The sequence below is a fragment of the Mustela nivalis genome (assembly GCF_964662115.1).
Source record: "Mustela nivalis genome assembly, chromosome: 10".
In the NCBI taxonomy this organism is placed as follows: Eukaryota; Metazoa; Chordata; class Mammalia; order Carnivora; family Mustelidae; genus Mustela; species Mustela nivalis.
The window spans coordinates 20,793,951-20,809,601 of record NC_139029.1 but is presented as its reverse complement, the minus strand read 5'-3'; the positions used below and the strand labels follow the sequence as shown (position 1 = coordinate 20,809,601).

The 15,651-nt window shown below is 54.9% G+C and overlaps 1 long non-coding RNA gene across 1 annotated transcript; it reads right to left on the bottom strand.

The window, feature by feature from the left end:
- Positions 1-11,271: 11,271 nt before the first annotated feature.
- On the bottom strand, positions 11,272-15,419 carry LOC309841473. Its single transcript, XR_014299148.1, has 3 exons — positions 15,340-15,419; positions 12,261-12,323; positions 11,272-11,831 (listed from the first exon to the last, which is right to left on the bottom strand). It is a non-coding gene; the product is annotated as an uncharacterized lncRNA (long non-coding RNA).
- Between the last annotated feature and the right edge of the window lie 232 nt (positions 15,420-15,651).

The following is a 15,651-nucleotide window of genomic DNA, read 5'->3' as shown; positions in this document are numbered from 1 at the left end:
AGAAGCATTGTTTGGAGGTCCCTGGAGATCCCTTCAGAGCGAGTGGACCTACCTTCCCACCCACCCCCTCCAGGGGTCCAACCCCAGCCCCATCAGACCCTGGGGCCTCGGCCCTAATAAGGTCAATGCCACTGCTCTCTCCCTCCTGCTTAGAATCCAGACTGGCTGAAGAATTCTGCTGACCCCTTAGATCAGCAGAACTTTGGGCCCCAGAGGCCCCTTATTCTGCCAAGGGCCTTCTCCAGACAAGAGTTATTAACTCATTAACAAGCAAACAGCCGCACTGCTAATAATCCCAGGACATTTGAACCATCTGTGCCTGGCACCCTGGCACGGGGCCACTCAGTCCTGGCAACAGAACCATACCCTTCTCTTTTCTGAGCCACAAGGAGGCAGAAGCTGCCAAACCATCAGGGCTTGCTCTCTCTGAGGGCTCAGTCCAGTGTCATGGGGAATTGGAAGAAATCTGGATGGAAGACCCTGAGAAAGTGATCTAGGCAGGGATAAGGGAAACCTCAAATGGGCCAGAGGGGAGAATTCAACTTTTCTGAATACCTACTATGTGCCAGGCACTTATCTACACCATCTCACCCAAACCTCATCACCTTGGGGGCAGATGTTGTCACCAACCCTATTATGTGATTACACCCATTTTGCAGATTAAAAAAATTGAGGCCCAGAGAGCTTAAGTGACCTGGCCAAGACACACAGCTTGACCATGGAGAGACAGCCTCCCTGTAACCCCTAAGTCCATCTTCTCTCTTCCAACCACACTGTTTGCTCCTCACTGCACAGGTGTCCCCTTAGCTCCTCCACCTCTGTTGCCTCACCAAAGCCACCTGGCCACCTCCTGGGAAGAAGCCTCAGCAAATCCCAGCCTTCAATGAGGAGGGGCCCAGAGGATCCCTCCTGAGAAGCAAACACTTCCCAGCAGAGTAAATCACCCCAAGCGGCAGCCACCCTCCCTCCCCAGCAAGTTTGTAAATCAAACCTTAGACCTAGGTTTGCAGAATCTGCTTCTGGGAAGTGAGGCCGGAAACAGGGAGAAATGCAGAGAAAAGAATAGGGTCCCTGCACCCAGGTCCTGGGTGGCTTCTGGGCTGGAGGGGAGAGGCGCAGTGTGGCCACTGAGGGACAATTGTCCCCATCTGTGCCCCTAGGGGGGATGGACCAGACACTTCCTGGGGCCCCTGCCAGCCGGACATTCTCTAGGTCTCTGACCCCTTGTCAGCGGAGCTGGAGCAAAGGGTCTGGGCTCAGGGATGAAGCTGAGCAGGAGATATGGGGTCAACAGCATCACTGAGCTAAGTCCTGGGTGGGGGTTTTTAGGAAGAAAGGGCTGGTGGCCGCTGAGGATAGGCCCGGGGTCGGTGTGCCCAGCTGGGGGCCTGGGCCAGGGCAGCAGGAAGGAAGCCAGAGGGGCAGTACTCCACACCTTGGGCTGGGAGACAGAGCCTGAGTCTTTCCTGGTTCTGAGGCTGACCCGCTGTGTGAACTTGGGCAGGTCACGTGGCCTTTCTGGGCCTCACTGCCTCATCTGCACAATAGAGATGACAGCTCCTACCCCTCCTCTCCCTACATCTTCATCAGTCCTGTGACTTTGGGCAAGTCCTTCGAGTCTCTGAGTCTCAGCCTCCTCCTCTGTTGAATGGGAATACGCATGCCCATCTCATGGATCTGCCCATCTTCATGGATACAGCCCTGTGGTCCTTAAACACATGTTTCTTGGGGGCCTCCTGGGTGCTAGACCCTGTTCTGGGTGCTGAGGACAGGGAGATGGGCAGTGGAGACGAGGCTCTGCTCTCTATGAGCTTCCATCGGTGGGTTGGCAGGTGGTCATGGGGAGGAGCTGGCCAGGAAAGTATAGGTGGCCTAGAGTCAGGGCCATGCCGAGTAGGAGGGTGACACACCCAAAGTCATAGGGTGGGTCATGGGCAGAACCCAGGCCAGGCTGGCAGCAGAGCAGACAGGTGATTCACCCCCACCAGGGGATCCATGGGTGGATTTCCTGACCCACAACCCCGTGAGGATGCCCCCTCGTGCAGGGACAGCTGGGTCCCATGGCATCAGCTCAGGGTGGAGGCTGAGAGGCCTGGGTGCCCTTATTTCCTTGGGCCCAGACACAGGCTCTCGGGCCATACCTGGGATGTTTGTCTGATCATGTGGGTCCCTCTGGAAGAATGACCCACAGCTTCCCCTTCCTGAACTCGCTGTCACCCTGGCCAGTAGCACTGAATGTCCAGCAGTCTCATCTTGAAATTTGAGGAAGTTTGGAACTGGATCTTATCATCAGAACATTCTGCCAGATGATCAAGCTGCAGCTGGCTGTGCGGGCAGCCCCTTCCCCCCTCCAACGACAACAGATGTTTTAATTATTATAATTATCCCTTGAAATATTGCTTTGTTGGCACTGATAAGTGAAATGGAATTTGGCTCCTCTGCCTCTCTCTTCCTCTTTAAAGCTGATGGCGAGTTTCGTAACAAACCCAGAAACGGGGGTTGGTAAGAGGAGGTTCCTGAGGGGACTTCATGCAGGAAGAAGTCTGGGGTTAATGGGTGTGAATGTGGACATGGAGACGCCTCTGGTGGGGGAGGGGGGGCTCATGCATGCGTGAGCCTGTACGAGTGTATGTGCAAGCACGAGTGTATGTGCAAGCATGTGCCTGTGGGTACGGGCACTGAGGGAGGTGCTCACAGAGGGCAGGGGGACCCTCCTTGAGGACAGGGTGTGGGGGCAGGGTCAGCTGAAGATACCTGGGGAGCAGGTAGTGGGACAGGTGGAAGTCTGTTCCTGGGGGTGACAGCTGGAGCCCTGGAAGCAGGTGGGCCTGTGTGCCTGCTCTCTTATTGCTCCCCACCTTTCCTCATCTCCAGCCAGGCACAGAGCTGGTTCCTCCCACACTGGACCATTAGCTGTCAAATTAAGTGTGAGTCGAGCCTGGGTGGCTCAGCTGATTAAGCTCTTGATCTCAGCTCAAGTCTTGATCTCAGGGTCATGAGCTCAAGCCCCACATTGGGCTCTGTGCTGGGAGTAGAGCCTACTTAAATAATAAAGAATTAAGGGTGATGGGCCATGAACTCAGCAGGCACAGGGTGAGCGCTCAGGGGGGTTAGTTGTGTTTTAGGCAGGGTGCGGGGGTAGTGTGGTGACCGCATGGGTGACAGAGCACGGCTGTGGGTGATGAGGACTCTGGTTCAAGGGTCCAGGCAGTGGGGCCCAGGCAGCAGGTTTGCCTTGGCTGGAGGCCCTGCTGCCCTCTCTAGAGAGACCTTTCCATCCTCCCAATAGGTGGCTGGTGGACTATGGCTGTTTGCAGCCCAGCTTCTTCTCCTGTCCCAGCATCCCCCCAGTGAGAGCTTAACACCCCATAGAGGGTACTAAGAGACCCCAGGGTTGGGCTCTACCAGAGCCTCAATCTCAAGGGGGGGATGGGAAGGCACGGCCATCCCTGAGGACCTACTATGTGCTAAACACCTGTGCCTGCCTCGGCCTCCATCTTTCTGACAAGCTGCCACTGCCTCCATTTTACAGAGGAAGAAACGGAGGCTCAGAGCACCTGAGAGACAGACCCAGGGCCACAAGCCACTGAGTGGCCAAGGAGGAACATGAGCCTAGGTCTGTCAGAGAACAGGAACCCACTACTCTCCCAGGGCTCCTCCATGGACTACTCACTTGGGGTAGAACCCTGAGCATCCTCTTCTTCTAGGGTTGAAGTGGTAGAGAGCATGTGAAGAGGGCAGGTGCCCCCTCCCCCATCCAGGGGACTTTCCAGCGTGACCTGGGGCAGGTCTCTCCCCTCCTCCCCTCCTCCCTTCCTCTTAGCCTCAGTCTCCTCACCTGTCCATCGAGGAAGAGGACCCCCACTTTGGGAGACAGACAGGGCTCTTCAGAGATGGTGCTGTACCCAGTGCTTACACTCAATAGCCTGGGTCCAGAGCTGGCTCTCAGCACCCGGGGGCTGCCTGGCTTTGAGTAAGTTGCATGACCACACACTTATCTTATCCATAGAGTAGGAGGGTCATAATAAAACCATAGCTGTCTTGCAGAGGTGTCACGAGGATCCAAGAATTCAGGGACAAGGTGGAAATGCAGTGAATGGGAGCCACTCTGATTTGACGCTGGGTGATAGCCCACATTAAGCATAATGGTAACGGCAAACCCGTAAAGAGTGTCTGGAAAAAGATAGGATGTTGGTGAGCATTTTATTCAGGACGAACTCCATGAATGTCACTGTCCCCGTCACTCCCCACCCACCTCTGCCCACCTCTCCAGGCCTCAGCACAGCCCCCCGCCAACCCCAACCAAGCTCCTGTCACCGGATCCCATTCACATGCCCAGGGTCAAGCTCCATGTGCCTCCTCCGGGGCCCCACACTCTGAACTCCAGAAACAAAAAGGACCTTTCAGTCTAATGTGCTCTCTAGCCCCACGTGCGTCCCAGAAGTCGAATGACTCAGACCTTCAGGGTCCCTGCCACCCTGAGCAGCATCTCTGCAGCATCTCTGAGCCCCATGGCCCAGAGGCTAAGGGCTGAGCTTCCTCTCCTGCGCTGACTCCTCTCCCACCGCAAAGTCCCCATCAAGAGAGGGAGGGGGCGAGGGCAGACCCTGGCTCCCAGAGGTGGGATCTTTGCTTTAGAATGAAGCATTTAGATGATTGAATTCAGAGTCCCCCCCACTCTCCTTTCCATTTCCAGATGGGGAAACTGAGGCCCAGAGAGGGCCAGAAACTCCCCACTTAAATCAGCTGAAAGCAGAAATCAGAACTCAGGTTCTCTCTCCAGCTGGGCTCTTCAGATCACTGTAAGAAGGATTAAAATAACTTCAAGTCTTGTTTAAGGGCGAACAAACAGATCAGTTTGCTGCTGTGTGGGAAAAACAACTAAGAAGGGGGCTTCTAATCTGACATTTGTCAAGATGAAGACATCAGACTAGATTATGTAGGCAACAGGGAGCCCTGGATAGTTCTTGAGCAGGATAGTGACACAATCAGAGCTGGCTTTAGAGAGCTGTCTCTGGAAGCCCCATGGGGGCACCATCAGAGATGATGAGAGCAGAGGCAGGGAGGCTGGCGAAGAGCTTGGAATGATGTCAGGAGAGTAGTGACATGGTGTGACCACAGAATAGTGATGTCACACGAGTGAACATGTATTGAACACTTGCGGGTCCCAGAAAATGTACATGCTCCATCTTATTGAATCTTCAAAACTGTCCCATTGAAGATTCCACTTTTCAGAACTTGAAGCTCAGAGAGGTTAGACTAGTCCCCAAGAGTCACACATTGACAAAGTGATGGAGTGCAGGCTTGAGTCCAGCACCACTGGCTCCGCACAAGGCTGAAATATCTAGGACTATGTTGGTGGGTGTGGGGAGGAGAAACACTCACACAGAGATTGGAGATGACGAACTGACAGGGGAGGGAGGCAGCCAGGTTGGATGAGGGTTGGAGAATCAGCCTGGGAGTTTGAGATCTTGAGGGGATACTGGGGAGGAGCCTGAGTTTGCGGAAAAGATAGAGAGCCTGTTGGATTATGGGTAGCATGAAGCAGAGACCTTGAGGGCCGTGGATCTCCTTACTCTCTCTCCCAGTGTCTTCTAATCTAAAGGGGTTTTCAGTCAATGGCTGATGACCCCCCAGAATCACATGAGCTCTTCTCTGAGTTCCAGGATCTGAGCTTTGTATCCATCAGGTTAGGTGAGGCTCTGCTGTGTAACAGACATCCCCCTAAATCTCAGGCCCTTCTTCCTCACTCGTGCTACCGGTCCTTCTTGTAGGCTGGGCCCTCTGATCCACATTATTCTGTCTCCAAGCTTCAGGCTGCTGGGTCTGAATGGGTCTGGTGGGTCTGGTCATTCGGGCAGAGAGAAAAAGGAACATGGGGAATCGTGCCCAGATTCTTAAGTTTTAGTCTGCACAGGCTGCTTCAATTCACACTTCACTGAGCAAAGCAAGTTTCTTGCTTGGTCCAAATTCAGGTGGGCAGAGAAGTGCAATCCACCACAGGTCTGGGAAGAAAAAAGGAAATTTTGGTGCACAGTACAAGTGTCACTGGCATGTCCAATATCCCCAGCTGTGCACCCAAGAGGCAGCTCAAACTTAGCATATCCAGAGAACTTCCTCTCCTTCAAACCTACCTGCTCCAAGCCTTTCCTGTCCCTACAAATGGCACCTCTGTCCACCTGGTCAATCAGTCTGAGCATATGAGAGAGCCATTCTTGACTCTCCCCTTTTCCCACCACCCACATCAAAGCCATCACCAAGTTCTGTTGATTCCGTCACCACAGTGTGTCTGCCTTTCATCTGCTTCTTTCCACCTGTCCTGCCCGCACCCTGGTCCTGGCCACCAGCTCTCCCCTGGACACCTGAAGTGGCTCCTGCCAGGTCCCTCTGCTCCATCTTGCCCCTCCTCACTCCAGTGTCCACAGCAGCAAACATGACCTTTAAAAGCATACACAATGGCCGTTTCCCTGGGACTCCCGCTGCTCCCAGAATAAACTGCAGAGTCCTTACCATGGCCAAGGGGTTGTGTGTGACCCAACAGCTGTCTTCAGCCACTTCTATAGCCTCCTCTTATCCCAGAGTCCCTTGGGTCCCCCAGTTCAGCCCTCCAGCACTTTCAGACACCTCTAGAGGGTGCCAAGGAGTTTGTATTCACCATCCCAATGCCTGGGAAGACCATCTCATCCACAGACCTCAGCCTGGAGTCAAAGCCTTCCCAGAACCCCTAGCAGAAGGACCCAAGCCCAGGGACCCTTTGCCCAATGATCTTGCTTTATCTCCATCACAGCATCAGCTTTGGAAATGATCCCTTCACTGGTGTGTTCTGTACAGCTCCCTCACAAGGCTGCAAGTTCCATGGGGCAGGGACCTTGTCTGTGTTGTGCCCTGCTGCATCCCCAGTTCCCTGCATGGGGACAGGCTGGTGCTCACCGGACACGTGTTGGATGAATGAATGCATGGATGGGTGCATGGATGGATGGATGGATGCATGCATGGATGGATGCATGGATGGATGCATGGATGGATGGGTGGGTGCATGGACAGACGGTTGGATGGATGCCTGGATGGATGCATGGATGGATGGATGGGTGGGTGGATGGATGGATGGATGGATGGATGGATAGATGGATAGATGGAGGGATGAGCTGGACTGAAGAACAGACCTCCTGCCTCCAGGGCTGGGCTCTCCTTGTTATCAGGAAGAGTTATCAGGAAGAAGGGGTTTAAGCATCGTCAGGGGCCATCTGGCCCTGCCTGGTTCCTCCTAGGCTGGATGACACAGTGGTGGCCTGTCCACATGATCCCTGAACCTTAGTCCTCCTGACAAAGACCTTCCCCTGTATCCAAAGGGTTTGAGAGGCAGCATGCGGCTCCCCCTCCATTTCCAGCTTCCTGCTTATGCTCTGTCTGTAGAGCCAGCCTGCCCACTGGGACTTCCACAGACTCTGCCCACCCTAGCCTTGTTAAGGAGAGGAGAGGATGTCTAATGGGGGAGGCCTCAGGATGGTAAGGAGAAGAGACGGCTCTTCTCCATCCTAATTTTAGGAGATCCTAGTCTAAGGAGGAGACACACAATTCTTAGAAGCCACCACCTTGGAAGAAGATTCAGAGTCCCCAGTCAAGTGAGGGAGAGCCCTGCCTTCAGTCCTGCCCCAACATTCTGTCAAATGGGAGAGTCCTAGTTCTGATTAGGAACAAGAACTCTCCCACAAGGGAGACCCCAGTCTCACAGAGGCATGAGCTCACATTGTATTGACAGACAGCATTGGTAAGGTGGCCCCCTCATAGGTAGACACCCCACCCCATCCAGAGGCAGAGGAATAGCCTGGGGGCAGATAGAGGAGCAAACCCTGGGGCAGAGCTGATAAGAGCATCCCTCTCCTGGGAGACAAAACTCCCCATGTCCCCTAGCCTGGGGGAGGGAGGAGGGAGCCCAGACCGAAGTCACACTGTGCCCTGAGCATCCTGTGTCATCATGGACTGGTCCCTGACCTCTCCAGGCCCACCTTCTCCCCTGGGGCTGGGCTGGGTGACACCAGATGCTGCCCCCACCTCCACGCCGGAATCTCTCTCCTCTCCTCATTTCACGTCTCACATCCCCTTGCCCCCAACCCTCTCACCCATCTCCCCTGGTTCCTGATCCTACAGTTGTGGGGGATCAAAACCTGGTTAATTTCTGGGGCCCATAAATCGTCCAACGGGGAGGCCACGTAGACGGCCCCACTTCCGGTCCATTACCCAACCTAATGCATCATCTGACACTTTCAATTTATTTTTCAATTCCTTTACCATCAGAAATGACAATTGAATTTCCAGCGTAAATACTGCTTTACCAAACTGAATTAATCACGGGTGAGGAGGGGCTGACTGGCCCCAGCAGCCGGCAGAGCGTCGCAGACATTAACTCTTCGGTCCTCACCGTGGCCCCCCAGGGAGGGCAGAGGCTGCTACGCAGACCCTCACTGGGGGTCACTTGACCTGGACCCCTCTACCCTCCTGCCTCCGGTCTCTTGCAGGCAATCTATGAAAAGAGTTTTGTCCAAGGTCACTTTCCCTGTCAGGGCAGAGTCAGGGACGCCCGTCCCTCATCCCCCAGACCAGCTCCTTCCTGCCCTGCATCCAGCCTGACCCGGATGGGGGCCGCCCAGCTGAGAGAGAAGGAATGATGTGGGGAGGGTCCGGGGCTTGGAGTTATCCAGGCCATCTGTGAGGCCGGGACTCCTGAGGGCATGAGGGTGGGGTCCCCAGAGGATCACAGGACCTGGACTGACAGGGGTCATGGAGGGGCAGAGATGGGGGCCTCTTCCCCATCATCTGGTGATGATACTAATAAAGAAGCCGCTAGTCCTGATCCCCGGCTCTGTCAGGCACTGTTTTAGGCATGAACTTTGCTCTTGCCCCCTCCATTGTAGCCATAGATATCAGCCCAGCCAACAGCTGCATTGACATCTGTCTCCCCCTGCCCTCCATCTCCCTGACCCCCACCACAGGCTCCTCACTAATCTCTCCACTTCCACGCCTGCCCCCCAGTCATTCCCCATCCATGGGCAGAGTCATGATCTCCCTGTGCAAATGTTGCCCCATTATTTTCTACTCAGAGCCCTTCCTCACTTTCCTCTGCTCACAGATCAGGTCCCCACCCTCCGTGGCCACTGGGACCACAGGGACCAGGCTGTGACCCCATTAGTGGTCCTCCCACCTGAAGGGTCCCCTCTTTTCCAGACACCAAATTTGATGTCATTACCTCAGATAACCCTCTCTGACCATCACCCCCCAATCCAAATTAGTTTCTACCTCCTAAGATTTTTTTCTTGAGGTTTCTATTTCCTTTACTTCAGAGCACTTAACACAAATGATAATTATGTACTTATTTGTGGTTTATTTGTTTAATAGGCTCTTTGGTGAAAGGATTCTGTCTGACTCACTCAGTGGTGCAGCTGAAGCCCCAAGAACAGGACCTGGAATGTTGCAGATGCTTGGTGCAGACTTCTGCATGAATGAATGAATGAATGAATGTTAAATACCTCCTGTTAGCAGGCTGAGCTCTGATGCTGAAATGGGCATAACCTCAGCACTCACACTCCTCACTGTCTTAAAGGATGCCAAGCACATAATGACAGCCCAGCCCCGAGGCCGCTGATGAGGGCTTCAAAGAGGATCTAAAATCTAGCTGGGTTCTGAGGGATGAGTAGGAGTTTGCTTATCACTGAGGTCATGGAAGGGCATTTCTAGTAGAGGGAACAGAAGACACAAAGGGCAGGATTATTTGGAGAATAACAGGTTGGGTGAAACTGAACCTTAGGTGGGGTGGCAGGGTAGGGGGACAAAGGGTGGTCCCCTCCATGATGCTAGAGAGACTGCAGGGGCTGGACCTAGAGGAACCCTAAGCACCAGGCTGAGGTATGCAGATTTTACCCTGAGGGTGAGGGAAGGAGAGAGGTTCTTGGGAGAATTTTCAACTGGGAAATGCTCAGACAGCAGAGGTGCAATGAATCGTTGTGATATTCAAGACTATAGAGGCAAATGTCTAACATAGTGCCTGACGGAGCAGGGGATGGAGGAATAGTGGCTTCTTTACTAGTATCATCACTAAATGATGGGGAAGAGGTCATACTGGCAACTCTCGGACCCTTGGACCGACCCTTGGACTCTGCCCCACCTCAGGGCCTTTGCACATGCAGTTCCCTCTACCTGGAATGCTCCTCCCTCCTTGTAGCCTTGCTAATGTCTTCACATCTTTCAGGTCCCAGCTCAGCCATCATCTCCCCCAGAGAAATCCCTCCTCCCTGTGACCCCTCTCACTGCACCCTCTCTATTCGCTGGTGGGCAATGATTTTCTTGGGTGATTATTTCTTTCACATCCATTCCCTGCTGGTTTCTGACCTCCAGGAAGGCAGCAATGGAGTCAGCTTTGCTGTCCACAGTACTCCAGCACCCAGCACAGTGCCAGGAACATGGAGAAAAGGTCGCATGAATGGAGCAAAGAGACCAAGAAGCTCGTTAGAGAAAGTGAGTTTTCCAAAAGGCATTGATGTACATCCTGCCCCAGCCCAGGCAGTGAGCAGACCCCGACTCCTGATCTTGTTGGCATTGTCTCCCGCTCCCCACTTGCCTGCATGTGGCACTTCTCAGTGACCAGCTGGCGCAGAAGGAGTTAATGGCCCAAGTCACCAGATAGATTCCATGGGGCCTGCCTGGTGGGCTGAGTCTTGTAATTCAGCCCCACACTCTGAGCATCCTGCAGAGAGCAAAAGCAAGCTCTCTCCTGGAGCCCCAGCACTGGCTCCTTCTTCCTTGCCTCCTTGGAGGGGGCTCTCCTGTGTTTACACACACAAGCAGGTCCAGGGAGGGGAGGTCACAGGCTGGAGGTCCTGCAGCTGCTTGGTGGAGGAGCTGGGACCAGGATCCCCTTCTCTGAGCCATGCTGCAGCCTTCATCTTCCACCTGCCCCCAGCAAGGTCGCCGATGGTTGAACACGGTGATTTCAAGCACTTCCCCCGCCCTCCCACCTCCCTCCGGGACACTCTGCCTGCCTGTCCCCCAGTCTGCCTCCCAGTCCGAACTGCTCAGCCCCAGGCCCCAGTTCCCCACTCTGAAGATTCCCCTAAGAGCTGTCACCGCAACAAAACCCCTAGAGAGGAGTCGTAGCTCCTAGCCCAGTTCCTCCATTCGGTAACTTTCATTAATTCGTTCGCATCATGCCGATCCACCCTCTCAAACTCCCGCCCTCCCATCATTTGATGAGCAGCTACTCCAGACGCTGCCCGAAGCACGGGAGGGAGCAGGCAGGGGACAGAAGACACCCAGTCCCTCCTCCCAGCCCATGCAGTCATGGGAAGTGGTGACAGACACACCAACAACTGACCGGCCCCATGACAGGCCTGCTGGTGAGGATCATGCAGGGAGGACTCTGAGGGAGACAAGAAGAGCCCCGTGGACAGGACGGGGACATGAACAATGTGAGGGTCACTGTGTGACCGGAGGGGCCATGACCTCAGGGAGAGGTCAGGAGGGACCCAGGGAGGGCCGCTGAGCTGAGATGGGAAGTGGAGGAGCCAACATGCCCAGGGGCCCGGGAGCAGGAGAAGGTGGAGTGATTGTCCGAGCCCCTGACTCCCCGAAGTGTTCCAGGTGTGACATAGGTCGGGAAGTCGCCTCTGCCATAGGGTTAGCCGAGCTCATGTGCACAAAGCTGACCCCAGGGTGGCCCGTAGTCCGTAGTCTGTTGGCACCAGGACAGGAGAGCTGTGACGTCCTCACCGCTGTCACCACACACTTTGTTTCCTTCCATTGGAACTCTCAGGCTTCCCAGCCACCTGCTGTTTCGAAGTCTCAGAAACCGGCAAGGAGGGGTATTTGGGGTGAGCACTGCATCCCCTGGACACCCCCCACCCAGGGCTGTAGGGGGAGCCTAAGTGCCCCGAGTTCCCACCCACAGGGGCGCTCCCAGGTGCACAGGGTCAACCCGTCCCTGTCCCCGCAGACCAGGGTGGTGGCTTGTGCTGACAGACCATCCTGTCAGAAATGTGGGGAGGGCCTAATTAATTATGATCATTGACACCTTCGCCAGATGCTACCATGGGACGTCTGATCTGATGGTAAAAGGCTCAGGTAATTCTGCTGGAATAGCACTTTCCAAGCAATGTGCTTTTATCTGGCTCATTAGGAAGCTAGGTTTATTTTGGTCTGCCAAAATAAACCTAGCTTCCTAATGAGCCAGATTTTCGTCCGCCAAAATAAACCAGCCGGTGCTTGCTCACCTCCTAGCAGGGTCAGAGGGTGCCTGGGCATCAGTCTGTCTCACTCCGGCACAGCGATGTCTGCTGGGAGAAGGACATTCTTCCTGGGACCTCGGCGCAGTTCAGCTCAGAAACTCTCCCATCTCCCCTCTGCTTTGTTGTCCTGTGGTCTGCAAAGTCACCTAACTATGGGGGGACCTCACCAGCTTTCAGTCCCTTTCCTCCCGCCCTTGCCCCTCATCACATGGATCTGGGTCTGTTTTGTTCCTGATGTGCCCCGAGCTCCTGGAACAGTGTGTGGCACACAGTAGGTGCTCAATCAATGAACACATCTTTAATAATGACAGAACAGGTGCCAAAGTCTTGCTAAGTGATTAATCAGAGTTACGTGCTGGCACCATTCTAAGCACTTCCAAGGGACTGACCTCCTAATCCTCACAAAGCCCCCTGGGAAGGGTACTATGATCCACTTCCATTTTAAAGTGACTTAAGTCCTTTGACAAAAGCCACATGGCTGCAGTGTGGCAGAGCTGAACCTTGAGCCTGGGTGTCCTCCAGGCGCCAGAGTCTGCCTCTGACCAGTGGAGCCCACAACTCAGAGCTCTGATTCTCTACCGTTGTGAAATGAACCACTCTAAAACTTGGTGGCCATAAAGAGCCCCCATTATATTTTGCTCATAATTTTCGGAGCGAGGATTTGGGCACCTGGAGGACAGTTTGTGTCTGCTCCGCAGGTACAGGCCTTTGCAGGGTGGCCCACAAGACTCTCACAGCGATGGCACAATGGGGCCTCTTACTTGGGTCTTAGCACTGGCTGTTGGCTGGCTCCTCGGTCCTTCCCCCACCACACCGGCCAGGGCTGTGACGTCTGTCACATGCAGCCGCCTGGCCTGGCTCGTTAGCCACCATGGGGTCACTGGGCATCTCTGTCCCCGTAACATCTTGGCTTCCTCGAGGCCAGTCGCACCTGTTCTACTGGCCTCCCCTCAACGACTGGAAGGCGGAGCTGCCAGTTGTTTAAGTCCCACTCCCAGAAAGCAGCACAGCATCCCTGCTGCCATAGTCTACTGGTCACAGCCAAAGACCACAGGGGGACAAACCACACAGGACTACAGCCATGGAAACATGCACCCTGAAGTCCATGTGAATTCTGAAGGACAGACAGAGGCAGGTCCCATGTGTCCCCAGAGTCTTGAACACCCATGCTGTCCCATCTGTCTTTCCAATAAAGCACTCTTCTCCCCACTCCGTGAGACTTCCACACCTTCACCGGTTCCCTGCCTTGGCCCTTGGCTGCTCTGTGTCCTCCAATTCCAGCCCTAGGCCTGAGACAACCCCTAGGGGCCCCCAAAGTGTGGCTGACCACTTCCTGAATGGGGGAGGGTCTTGTTAACATGCTGACCCCCAGGACCCTCCCCAGACCCCAGAACTAGGACACTGGGGTGGGGGGCAGGGGATCTGTATTCAACATCCCCACCCTGGGCAAGTCTGGCACTCTCCAGCATCTAGGAATCACTGTCAGAGTTTATGCCTCCTTGCCCACCACCCCCAGACCTCCACATCTGTGCCAAGACCAGGCTGACCTCTGCCCCACGCCACCCTCCACCCCAGCAGCACTGGGCCCAAACTGTCACCGCCCTTGCGTGAGGTGTCAGATGAGGCTCAGGACAGAAAGACCTGTCTAGTCTCTGCCCTTGGCTCCAGCCGCATCACCCTGCCCCTCCCCCTAGGACCCCAAACCCCAGGCCGGAGGGCACAGATGGGTGCAGCCTCTGGGGGGCCCTGGATGGGGAGGCCCTGCCAGCTTTCACACTGGCTCCTCAGGAGGGACTGAGGGGCTGGGCTTCGAGTGCCCAGGCCAGGACCCTCAGTCCTGCAGTAGCAGGAAGGAATCCAGAAGCCCCCCATGTGACTATAACTGAAATGACCCCACAGTGAGTCACCTGCCCATCCACAGCCCCTCTCCATCCACACCAGGCCCCAGTCCAGCCATAGGACTGCACCCCCCAGCAGACCTGTGGGAGCTCCCACAATCAGAGCCCACCCGGTGCCTCGCAGTGAGAGACAAATTCAACTGTCCTATTTGTCTCCAGACTGTCTGCTGTCAGGAGCCTGGGGCGTGATGGAAAGTTCTGGAACCCCTGAGTTTGAGATCCCTGAGAGCTGGCTTTGTGCCAGCACACAGACTTCCTCTGCCTCCCCTCACCCAAGCATCACAACAGCCCCCGCCCATTGCTACCAGCCCATACCATGGATGAGGAAGCTGAAGCAGGAGAGATCTGGATCCTGGCACCCCACCAGCAGGCCGAAGCTCCGACCTCCCACCCCCCAGTGCTGCCCCAGTGCCACCAGCTCTGCGGGCCTGGAGCCATCACCAACCCCAGGGCAATGACTTCGGGGCTCCACCACCAGCACTCCTCGGAACCAGAGGTCATGTCCAATGGCCCCACAGACACATCTATACCTGGGGTCCAGGCACCGTGCGAGCTCGGGTGAAAGTCATTTCCAACGGAGCCACTAACCGGGACCTACGGGCGCCAGTCCGAACCCATAACTAACTCTAAGTTTGCGTCCAGCCCATGCTGTGCTCTGTGAATGCTGAGTGGCCTTTGGCCAAAAGCAACAAAATTCTGACCTAGAAACGTGAAAAGGACTTTGAAGTTATGAGCCCCGAGCCCTGGCCTGCAGTCTGGCTGAGGACACGAAAGGAGAAAAACAGAGCAGCCACTTCCCCTGTGCTCCTCCCTCCAGGCCTCCAGGAACCTCTGGGATGGAGAATAAAGGAGAAGGAGGTGCCAAGCACAGGGAGGGGCCCTGGCAGGGTCACCTTGCCCTTGAGGACTTCCAACCATCTCCAGCGGAGCAGCCCAGGGAGGAGGAACAAAGGGGTGGCTGAGACCCTGCCAAGGTCACTGTGTCTCCCTCTACACTTATGGATAGAATTATCTAGCTTAGGCTCAAAGCTTAGATGGGGCTTCTTACTCCAGTCTGATATGAGTTTTGAGATCGGTTCACCTCTGGCTGACCATAGGAGGAAAGAATTTCAAGAAGGGAAGCAGAGAGCCATAGGGCTAAGCTTGCAATCTCTGACCTAACTTACCCACGCAGTGGTTTCTGGGACAAAGTGGAAGAGTAGAGGCAGGTCCCGTCTGCATGCGCTCACAATGCTGAAGATGCTGGGGTTCAGATCCCGTGGCCAAGAAAGAATTCTGGAGATGTCTTCTTTGCAAAAACATGGTTTTATTAAAGCATGGGGACAGGACCCTTGGGCAGAAAGGGCTTCACTTGTGTTGTTACGGTAACTGATTCTATACTTTCAAGTTGGGAGGGGGTTAGGGACAGCACATGCCTCCCAGGTATTTTGGAAACAAGGTTTCCAGGCCCCTGAGGGGACTAGCTGTTGTTAGAGAAA